Source organism: Caenorhabditis remanei, chromosome IV, assembly GCF_010183535.1.
Source record: "Caenorhabditis remanei strain PX506 chromosome IV, whole genome shotgun sequence".
Lineage (NCBI taxonomy): Eukaryota > Metazoa > Nematoda > Chromadorea > Rhabditida > Rhabditidae > Caenorhabditis > Caenorhabditis remanei.
In genome coordinates this window covers 8,728,047-8,740,725 of record NC_071331.1, presented here as the reverse complement: position 1 = coordinate 8,740,725, position 12,679 = coordinate 8,728,047, and positions in this window count along the sequence as shown.

Genomic DNA, 12,679 nt, shown 5'->3' with positions numbered 1-12,679 from the left:
TCGATGAAAACCTAAATTTTTTATGCCGAAATTTTCGAAAAAAAATCACGAAAACCGGAAAAGTTGCAAATTATTTCCGAAAAAACCGGCATGACATGACTTTCATTTCATTTCGAAAACCGAAAAAAAATTTTTTCGGTTTTCGAAAAAAAAAATTTTCGAAAACCGAAAATTTTTCGGTTTTCGGTTTTTCGAAAATCGTGTCATTCCGACGTTTCGGTTTCCGACACGTTTCGAAAAAAAGTCAACGGTTTTTCCGAAACGGGTTGGCCTAGAAAACTCCGCGTGTGTACTTCACGAGGACAATTTTTGTACTTCACGAGGACAATTTATTTGTTGGGAATTTTTCATTAATTTTTTCCAATTTTACACTTTTTTTTCTAAAATTTTTCGAATTTTCTGTAACATTATACCATTTTCAGAAAAAAAACAGAAAAAAATTTACGAATAATTGATGAAAAAATACTTTAAAAACATTAATTACTTGTAAAAATAAATCAATTATTCGCAAATTTTCTTCTTTTTTTTCTGAGAATTGTATAATGTTACAGAAAATTCGAAAAATTTTAGAAAAAAAAGTGTAAAATTGGAAAAAATTAATGAAAAATTCCCAACAAATAAATTGTCCTCGTGAAGTACAAAAATTGTCCTCGTGAAGTACACACGCGGAGTTTTCTAGGCCAACCCGTTTCGGAAAAACCGTTGACTTTTTTTCGAAACGTGTCGGAAACCGAAACGTCGGAATGACACGATTTTCGAAAAACCGAAAACCGAAAAATTTTCGGTTTTCGAAAATTTTTTTTTTCGAAAACCGAAAAAATTTTTTTTCGGTTTTCGAAATGAAATGAAAGTCATGTCATGCCGGTTTTTTCGGAAATAATTTGCAACTTTTCCGGTTTTCGTGACACGCATTGATATATTTTTTTCCGATTTCCGGAACAAAAATTTCCGAAATCCGTGTCAACACGTCACTCTAATTAACATTAGAGAACTAAACATGAGAAAGAAACTGATTTTTCATACTTTTACTGATCTTAACGACATTCTGACGACAAGTAACGACATCGACAGTATTCTTTGAGCGAACGCAATGAAATTATCAGGTTCGATTGGATATATCAGTTACTAGAAACATGTAAAATATTAGCAGACTATCAAATTTGTCACTGTTTCATTGAACTTATTTTAGTTATGGGATAGTAAGTTTGAACGTTTGAAGTATCGAATCTTCAAGATCTTGAAATAAAGTAATCAACCAGGGTTGCGTGGAATTTCGCTTTTCGCTTTCCGCTTTCCGCCTTCCGCCATTTCAAAAACCGCATTCCGCTAAACTCTGTCACCAACTATATGTGCCATTCATCAATTTCCGTGTACTCTGTTTCATTAGCATTTTAAGATCGGAGTTTCAATTAGGTGTGAATGTCATTGAAAAAAAAAGATACCGTAAAAACTGTATTAGAGCGACACCTCTAATAGAACGACACCCATCTATACTCAGGATTCAAGAATATGATTATTCCAGTGTATTTTTTTGGTTCTGCTTAGAATTAGCGTGAATAGTAACCTCTAGATCAACAAATAGAACTTTCAAAAAAGTTTTTTTCCCGTTTAACTTTAATGAGTTTCTGAAATTAAAAAACTTTTCTGATGTGAGAAGCGGTTGAAAAATAGACCGACATGTCGCTCTAATACATTTTATACGGTATTGACTGGATCAGTCCCACGATATACTGTTTCCAATAAGTGCCGTTCTTGAAACAGCACACCACTAATTATTTTCTTCTGTTTCTCCACCAATATTAGAACCACAAACTAGAAATTGATTTGTTGCATTTTCAGTAAAGGCGGTTTCATATTCTTTAAAAGCGCTTTACTTGAACTAATCCTATCGATATTTGTGTTAGTTCACCATTTCGAAATCAAAAATTTATCTTCGAACAGAGATTTCCATTTCTAATTTTTATTAACCATTTAAAACTGTAATTGACATCCAAACACTAAAAACCAAAATTTTGCTTCAAAATATCATTTTCTCGAAACATGATATATAACCTATTCTCCGTAAGACTCGAGCATCACCTCTGTATGTAGGGGCGTAGAGCCCACAGGTATGATAGTGTTTACCCAGTTTGTGTGCATATACTATGGGTCTTTGGTAACCCATATGCAAAATTTTGGTGCCCACCTACCGGTCCCTGGGTTACTGTAGGTGCTCAAAGGTGCAAAACTTAAATTTTTTCTTTTAAGTCGTAGAAGCCCAATTTTTTTAGTGTAGTTCATAGACGTTTATAATAATTTTTTCACAAAGTTTCAAAACATTTCAAAAAAATTTTGTCGAGTTATTCGCAAAAAACCAATTTTCTGGAGCATTTTTTCTGTATTTTTAAAAATTTCGGTTCTTAAAACAAAAATCCCCCTCGGCAAACTCTATTTAAAACAAAAGTCATTCGATGAGTTTACAAATAAAACATATTTGAATAAATTTTAAGTCTTCGCAGAAGTCGAAAAGAGCCCATGTAAAGTACTGAAATTTTCAAAACAAAATATAAGTTAATTTTCTTTATGAAAATGAATAGAGCACAATTATCTGAACATTTTTTGTGTTGCACTTCTTTCAATAACTCTATTACATCCTGCTAAAATTTTGAGTTTTTGTCAAAAAAAATTTTTTTTTTCAAATTTTTTAAATGTCAAGCTTCAATGATGATGATAGTTTTATTGAGTCAAAATCTAGGAAATTGCTTTAAATATGTGTTTTTGTTCACTCTGAGACTAATGTGTTAGCTGGGAGTCGTTTTTCCTTTTTTGTTAAGAAGAGGGACCTCCTTTTTTGTATCAAGGTAATGACCCAGAGTGAAACGCAAGATCGTCGACGATATTTTATCATAAGATAAATCCTAAAAAGACTAAAACTTAACAATATGTTTTAGGAGTAACAACACTGTTTCCAGAAAGTTGCATACACTTTTCACGTTTGGAGCGATTTTTTGGTGAAGTCACTTTGAGACATTGTAACTTTGTTTATTTTATAGGATTTCATTAAATTTTGATTGTGGTGAAATAGTGATAAAGTTGGCTACAAAAAAGCTAATTGGACCAATCTATCAAAACTGAAACCGGGAGAGATACGGCTCATAACATGAAAATTGACAGTACTCGTGAAATCAGAAAATGGCAACTTTCGAAAAAAGGTATCTCGTTGAATGAAATGCACTTATATCTTTCAAAACGTCCCATTATGCATTTTAGGGACTTATGGGTCTATTCACAAGATAGCAGTAAAGCAAAAAACTGCTTTTCAAAAAATGTTGAAAAAAAAAATTTTTTTGACAAAAACTCAAAATTTTAGCAGGATGTAATAGAGTTATTGAAAGAAGTGCAACACAAAAAATGTTCAGATAATTGTGCTCTATTCATTTTCATAAAGAAAATTAACTTATATTTTGTTTTGAAAATTTCAGTACTTTACATGGGCTCTTTTCGACTTCTGCGAAGACTTAAAATTTATTCAAATATGTTTTATTTGTAAACTCATCGAATGACTTTTGTTTTAAATAGAGTTTGCCGAGGGGGATTTTTGTTTTAAGAACCGAAATTTTTAAAAATACAGAAAAAATGCTCCAGAAAATTGGTTTTTTTGCGAATAACTCGACAAAATTTTTTTGAAATGTTTTGAAACTTTGTGAAAAAATTATTATAAACGTCTATGAACTACACTAAAAAAATTGGGCTTCTACGACTTAAAAGAAAAAATTTAAGTTTTGCACCTTTGAGCACCTACAGTAACCCAGGGACCGGTAGGTGGGCACCAAAATTTTGCATATGGGTTACCAAAGACCCATAGCACATCATTATATGAGAACCTGTACCTATGGCACGCGTTGCTCGAGTCTTACAGAGAACACGTTATATTTTCCTATCCTCGTAAAAATGTCCCACTAATCAGAACGGTCTCTACTGTTTCACTAAACTTTTCTTGTTGAGTGATAAGTTTGAGTGCTTTGTCCATCTCTTACCTCTCCGAGTCTCTACTTTCTCGAATTAAAGTTATCATACTATTCGTCCCTTTCTTTGTACACTGTTTCATTCACTTTCCAAAATCAAGCATGAGTTGAAGTATGGTAATTGTTGTTGTGGTTCTAATTTTTCTGTGCAAAATAAAAATTCTCATCAGCGCTGAAATGGGAGGAACATATATAGGAAAACAAATGGAAAACTTTCACAAATTAAATTTTCGCAAAAAATTGTAGTTAAAAAAGTTAAAAAGTTCTAATCCGGGCCGGAATTTTGAAAGACTGCTTTTAAGATTGCCAGTATTTGGGTAATATGTCTTTAACAAGACCGCCAGCGTTTTTGAGTCTCGATAATAAGAATGATCAAATAATTCAGAGGTGCATTTTAAAATCATTTACTCTCCAACCATTCTCAATAAATGCAGTGCTTGAAACAGTTCACTCTGAAATTACATTTTTTAAAGTTCACGTTAAACAATTAAAAAAATTATTTACGACATTCTTGGCTTCGTAAAATACCTAATTTTATCGACTGTCGAAGCTGAAAAAGACGGTAGTGAGGTCAGATTAGGGCTGTTAGATACAAAGAAATTTTCCACTTCTACTCATCAACATTCCATTCAAATTCAACACCTTCGGATACTGTTTCACTGAAATTTTTTGTTTTGAGAATGGTGATTGTAAGTACTATGATTGATCTGTCTAGTATTCCAACTAGAAATAATAGTATTACTGGACACCCGTAATCTTTATCAGTTTCTTCACGCACTGTTTCATCAACATTTCAATTACGAAATCAACTTAGTTGAAAGGTTACACCTGTTGAATGGGATGCTAACTCTATGATCTTGAATCTCTATTGGCCATGCTTAAAGACGCTAACCGTTCATCTATTGGTCTCGACACGAAAACTCGGAAATTCACCTTTAATCAGTATCGTCTGACATGGCCTGCATTATTAGTTTACCTTTTAAATACATCTCGATAAGTACGGTACTTGTTACAGTAATTCCTGTACCGATCTTATTTTAAATATGTACAAAAATTGAAAACTTCAGTTGATTCGTTTGTTTGAGACTATAATTTCTTCTACAGAACTATTCTGATCTGATATGAATTGTTCTATCATCTTCTTATCGTTCATGAGGTTTTTGGGATTGGCTTCACTAAAAGTGATTATCAATAGCCAAGAAGAAGGAAGGCATAGTGGATATGATGAGATTTCTCTAGTGTTTTCAGCTGTACAAGAGGTCCCTAACACGAACGAATCGTGGTATAAAAACACAAACTTCTGATACATTTCAATAGAAGCATTTTTTTCGCTGGAAAATAAAAATTAAAAATCTCACTGCTACCTAACTATTTCTCTGCCACAAACTCACTGTTTCATCAAAATGTCAAGAAGATAAAGTACCGATCTTAAAATTCTATCGGTCCTGATGCGCATACAGCTGATTGGCAGTAAAATGGTCACGCCGCGAAAGAACTGCTTGATATGCACCTTTAAACAAGATCGTTTGCATTATAAATTATCAAGATTCATGTGAAGCACTGATCGAATCATTTACTCTTCAAATCCTTCTCAATAACTGCAGTGCTCGAAACAGGACTTACTATTTTTCTCCCGTTTCCCAGTCAACATTAGAATACCCAACCAGACATAATCTTCAGTTATAAGTCAAAGGTCTTTAAAAAAATCACAATTCCAATCTTTCACTATTTACTTATGAGCAAATTCGCCATTAAAGCGTTTTATGAAACCCTTATTCAGCTAATTTCATAGACATAATTTCATAGACATTTTAAAGAAGCTGTCCTTAATTCATTGTGATCACTAATTTGTCAATTTCGGTTCATCATATCAGTTATTAGAAACATTATATAATTTTATCCTAAATAACTTCAGATTATCATTTTTTTTACTTTTTCATTAAACTTATTTTAATTCTAGAACAGTAAACTCGCGTTTCACAAGTTTCACTCTCGTTTTCAACTTTTTACATTCTCATCTGCTTCAAAAAGGTTACTGTATTTGAAAATGAACTAGTTATCCTGTAGATTTATGAGAGCGTGCAGATGATTGACGCGAGATTGGTCCCACCACGAAAAAATACAAATAGTGCTTCACAGTTTCAGTGAGCAATCTTTCTCAACGCTCAATAATTGAGAATGTTTATCACTTTTCTCACCCAGAAACCATAATTTATCTCCTGTTCTACCAACCACTTTAGAATGCGAAAAACCTATTTGATACGTATTCATTTTAGTTATTATTCATTTTAGCCCACGTACTACATATTATTTTCGAGATATTGGAGTTCCTATTTTTTTTAATTTCTGAAACCGTTTAAAATTCTTTCAAAACTTTAGTTCGAAATCGATATGTCAATCGATAAGTCAACACTTTTTGTATGGCATATCAATTGCTAGAAACTGGAAACTTTTTTCGATCTTGTCATAATTTTGTTGGGTACAGTTTCACTTATTGAGTAATGAATGTGAGTATTGGTAAGGATAAATATAATTTTCCCATAAAAGTTCTACGTTCTTGAATAACTGTCAGGCATAGTCATAGTCAGTAACCAGCAGAAAATTCGCGGCTACGCCTCGATTTTCGCTGGACTCAGTTGGCTTGAAAGCTGTGAGTAGGAACTGCTGGAAATCTTTTTCTGGATCCAAATAAGTTTTTCAGATGAATGTAGTGTTCATATGATTCACTCTCCCTCTATTTCATTTTAGTTGAGGATGCCGCCGAAAAAATTTCTCTGACATTTTATTTAAACTTTAAGAAAATACCAAAAAAAGTGTTTTCATTAAACCAAAGAACTCCTCGTGAATATATAACACTTTTACTACGTTTATTACTTTCTCCGACACTACAGCAATGCAAAACCGGAACTTCTCATAACATGGACATTTAGGATGGTTCCTCGAAAGGTTTGACTCTTCCTTTCAACTTTGTGGACTGTTGCTTCATGATTTCTTTTTGAGTGCGCCGCTTAGCCGCTTAACATAAAGTACGGTACATCTTCTTAATGTTGATCGCGGCTCTTCCACAAATTTTCTGGCTGTTTAACAGCAGCCCAACTGGATTTCATCCATTTAGCCGTGGTCAAAGCACTGAAACTAACTCGTGTAAAGAAATCTCTTTGGCGTACTTAAAAAAAAGTTGCAGCGACGCTGCTGGAAACTCAAAAGTGAGACGATTTTAGTACGTCTATTCATGTGCATGCACTGAGATTGCGGCTTCGCCCCTCAGACCCCTCAGATAAATGTTTCATTTATCACTCTACATAATGTTTTTCTGAGAATACGATTTTCTGATTAGGTGCACTTTTACTTCAGCATTTTGCTCTCCGCCAGGAGAAGAAGGAACATTTCTGGACATTTCTTTAAAAGGATTACTCTTCTAATCAGCTTCGTTGGTTGTTTCTCTATATTCTGTTTTTCGAATAAGATCTTTTGGCTCTATTCCAGTTTAGATGCCCTTTGAGAAAAGAAATGTCCCTTGAACCACTTAGACGTTCTTTCTATTGTTTAAGCGTCCTAAAAAACATTCATACGTTCCATAAACCGTTTGAATTCCAGGAGAAATTCAAAAGTTTTTCTAGAAGTTTCTAGAAGATTCCAGAATATTTGAATTCCCGCCGAAATTCAAAAGTTTTTCTAGAAGTTTCTAGAAGGTTCTGGAATATTTGAATTCCCGCTGAAATTCAAAAGTTTTTCTAGAAGTTTCTAGAAGATTCCAGAATATTTGAATTCCCGCTGAAATTCAAAAGTTTTTCTAGAAGTTTCTAGAAGTTTCTGGAATATTTGAATTCCCGCTGAAATTCAAAAGTTTTTTCTAGAAGTTTCTAGACGGTTCTGGAATGTTTGAATTTCCGCCGAAATTCAAAAAAAATTTCTAGGAGTTTCTAGAAGTTTCTGGAATATTTGAATTCCCGCTGAAATTCAAAAGTTTTTCTAGAAGTTTCTAGAAGATTCCAGAATATTTGAATTTCAGCCGAAATTCAAAAAAATTTTCTAGGAGTTTCTAGAAGTTTCTGGAATATTTGAATTCCCGCTGAAATTCAAAAGTTTTTCTAGAAGTTTCTAGAAGTTTCTGGAATATTTGAATTCCCGCTGAAATTCAAAAGTTTTTCTAGAAGTTTCTAGAAGTTTCTGGAATATTTGAGTTCCCGCTGAAATTCAAAAAAATTTTCTAGAAGTTTCTAGAAGTTTCTGGAATATTTGAATTCCCGCTGAAATTCAAAAGTTTTTCTAGAAGTTTCTAGAAGTTTCTGGAATATTTGAATTCCCGCTGAAATTCAAAAAAATTTTCTAGAAGTTTCTAGAAGTTTCTGGAATATTTGAATTCCCGCTGAAATTCAAAAAAATTTTCTAGAAGTTTCTAGAAGTTTCTGGAATATTTGAATTCCCGCTGAAATTCAAAAAAAAATTCTAGAAGTTTCTAGAAGTTTCTGGAATATTTGAATTCCTCTAGAAACTTCCGAGCCTTCTGGAATCTTTTGGAAGGCTCTGGAAAAGTCTTTAACTTTCTGGACGGTTCTTTTAATTTCTAAAACTTTCTAGAACTTTCCAGATGTAACTGGAATTTCTTAGAAGTGTCTAGAACTTTCTGGAACATTTTGGAAATTACTGGAAGCTGCGGTCAAACCGGCTCAAATTTTTTTAGAGTATTGTCTTAGGGTGCCAAGGGTGTCTCTACCAAAGTATGACCCATATTTTCAGTTTTAACCTGCTTTTCCGATTTTTGGGTTACTGTAGCTACAGTACCCTTTCAGGGGTATGGCAGTGGAAAATCTGCAAAGTCTCTTAAGAAAAAGTACGGGACTATAGAGTTAACAAATTTACCACCATACTCGATCAGTGGGGATTTGAACCTTCCAACATATTCAGGTTCAACTGTAAATGTTCAAAACTCTGTAACTACCGTAATCCTACAGTAACCGGCCCTATTTTTTTTTGGGTGTCACACTGAGGGGTCAAAGTTGTTACCACCCCAGTCTGGTCTTCCGTTGTTCTGTTTGGAACCCTTTTTCATTTTTTTGGGTTACGGTAGCTACAGTAATCCTACAGTAATCTGGTACCTGGGGTCCAAAAAAATGAAGCGCTCGGAGGTTCATGGGTATACCCCGAACATCTTTTGAAACGGTCCAGAGAGAAAAAAGTTATTCAGGGAGAAGTGTTGGACGGACACACACACAGAACTATTCCATTAGTAGGAAGAAGATAACATCCCTTGTCAGTTTCATTGACAACGTTTCATTGAGATTTCAGTTTTGAAATTTATTAGTATGTCTTAATTATTTCCTATTATTATTTCCATAAGACGCAGTAAGTGCTGCTAGTTTTTCACTAAAGAAGGTTACTCTAGTAGACTGTATGCATGATAATGCATACCGAAATCGGTTAACTGTCTCCTGTATTCACCTGTCTTGTTCAAACTAACTTATCAGTTTATCCTGATAAAATTGGGCTCACAACGAAAAGACAATGAAAACCCGTGCTTTTCAGTTTCAGCAAACCAATAAAACTATAAATCATTCAGTAATCGGTAGTAGAATAGTTTCTGATAAATGCAAAACGTAAAACAGCGCCTATTTTCTATTTTTCATCATAGAAAAACTGATTGCTGTAGGGTGTCAGTATCGGCGTTTCTGCTCATTTATCAAACAAAACTATTTGAGTACGAATTTTTTATAGTATCTCTTTATTATTATTGTTTTCAAGTCATCAAAACTCAATTTCTATTTGAAACCGAAACAATTCTTTGATAAAAAGGGTTCCGTTTATGCATATTTCTCACTTCCGGGAAGTCTCATAGAATTTAGAGTTCAGCGATGGTTCGCCTACTGAACATTTTGAAAGTTGACTCCAGGTATAGGTTGTTCGAAACATGAAATCTATGTTAATTTTGAAGTGATTCAATATTTTCAACTGTTTCACGTTAGACCATTAAAGAAGGGAATGCCATCTAATATATGTATGAACATGTGTACCAAAATCGGAAAATGAAAACCTGGGCTTTTTCAGTTTCAGGAAACCAAATTATATAATTCAATTAATCAATCAACTCTAGAACAGCTTCTAATAAATGCAGAGCGTAAAACAACGCATATATACTATTTTTCTCAGGAACCATAGAAAAACAGATTCTTGTAGGGTGTCAGTATCGGCGTTTCTGCTCATTTCTCGAACAAAACTATTTGAGTACGAAGTTTTTCTATTATCATTATTGTTTTCAAGGCATTAAAACTTAGCTTCTATTTGAAACCGAAACAATATTTCGATTAGAATCCTTCAGCCTATATTTCTCACTTCCAGCGGGAAAGCGACAAGAAGTTTAGAATACAACTCCCGATCCATGGAAAACTTTGAAAGTTGACTACACATATAGGTTGTTCGAAACATGAAATATATGTTAATTTTGAAGTGATTAAATATTGTCAACTGTTTCACGTTAGACCATTAAAGAAGGGAATACCATCTAATTCCACTACGAAGAAGGCATCATTTTTCCGATTCATCTAACCAATGTACCATACTTGATATAATTTCCGATTCGTGTCTGTCTTTGTGAACAATGATTAGAACATACTATTTTTGGACCTCAGAATTATGACAGACTGAAAAAAAAAATGTTTGATTCATATATCAGTTCCTAGAAACATGAAGAATATTAGAAGAAGCTTGTTTGTAGACGTCAAAAAAACTAATTTCTTGCAAAGTGATTGTTTTTGGTATTAGATTCAAGTTAACTGTTTCACTACGGGCATTAAGAATGGGCATTAAAATGAATAACAGTTTAGAAATACTTAGAAGTGATTTCTATAGTATTCCTCCCAATGAAGTATTCAACAACTTGAAAGAAGTTTAGTTTCTTAATGCTTTTATTTTATTTTCACTACCCAATTCTTGCGTCATTTTTGAGATTGATACAAGATTGTAAGCATAAAAATGGTCAGAGTATTATACGTTTAGCAAAAATGGTTTGAACCAACAAACGAATATTAGTGATTTGAAACAGAAAATTGCTTGTGTCAGTAGTTTCAATAAATATGACCTCATGGCATTCGTTAGTTTCTTCATTCTCTGTTTCATGATTTTTCCAAATTCGAAGATATTTTATAGTATGTTGGTATCAGTTATCAGTTTAAGACGCACTCTCCGAGTCGATCGAGCATCGATCAACTGACCATAGGCACACGAAAAAAGTTGATCATCTCCGATTTGCCTATAATTTTGATCAAAGATAGTATCAAGTGCCCTCAGCAAATTGGGGTACTTTTTGGCCGGGTCCGTCACCTGGGTACCTAGGAAAATCAAAAAATCGATATTTTTCGAAAATTTTTCCTAAAGTAGTTAGGTATGAAATCTCAACGGGAAGTTATTGTAGACACTATTTTAAGCATTTTTTCTGAAGAAAATTCCAGCTCAACACCTTCATTGTGAAAATTTTCAAAATATATGAAATTTCGGGGTTTTTTTCATAAAATCGTTTTTATCTTGGCCGTGACCCGAGAAGACGGGGTTTTTTATTTGAAAATCGGAATCTACATAAAATTTGGTGTCGGAAACATATTGTCCCTACTTGTAACCCTTTCTCCAAAGGACGGTTTTTTGGGGAAGTATGAGAAAAATTGCCATTTCAATTTTCGAGCTCTTCCGAGAAATCATTTTTGATGTTTCAAAACAATGGTTTTTAGGTTTTTTTATTCATTCATGTCATTTTATTTCAATCCCGACTCAGTTTTTGATCTGAACACAAAAAAATCTTCGAAAAAATTGAATTTTTTAAACTTTTGAAATTTTTTCTTGAATTGAATCATTTGAACTGAAATATGGAGGATAGCACTATAAAATTAAAAGAACATGATTGGAGCATAATTTATGATTATGAAACAACTGATTTTCATTATGGGGCCATCTGCAATTTACCCTTTCTAGAAGAAATTGAGGGAAATGTTCAACTACGGTAGTTGATGCAAAGGTACTTCATACTTGCACCGTTATTTGGCAGAGAATTGTGTTGAATATGACAGGAAAAGTAAGAAAACTGCAAAAATTGAGTAATTTAGCAAGATTTTCGAAAAAAAAATTTAAAAAATGAGACTCAAACATGTTCAATTGTCTGACCTTTTTGTGGAAGTCAGAAGATAAATTTTTCAGTTCAAATGATTCAATTCAAGAAAAAATTTCAAAAGTTTAAAAAATTCAATTTTTTCGAAGATTTTTTTGTGTTCAGATCAAAAACTGGGTCGGGATTGAAATAAAATGACATGACTGAATAAAAAAACCTAAAAAAACATTGTTTTGAAACATCAAAAATGATTTCTCGGAAGAGCTCGAAAATTGAAATGGCAGTTTTTCTCATACTTCCCCAAAAAACCGTCCTTTGGAGAAAGGGTTACAAGTAGGGACAATATGTTTCCGACACCAAATTTTATGTAGATTCCGATTTTCAAATAAAAAACCCCGTCTTCTCTGGTCACGGCCAAGATAAAAACGATTTTATGAAAAAAACCCCGAAATCTTTACTAATAATATTCAACAGATTCCGTGTGTCCGTTTATGTGTTGCACGTCATAACTCCCTCCGTACTGGACCGATTTTAATGAAACCTGGATGGATAGATAGGAAATTTCGCTTAGATGATGCCCGAA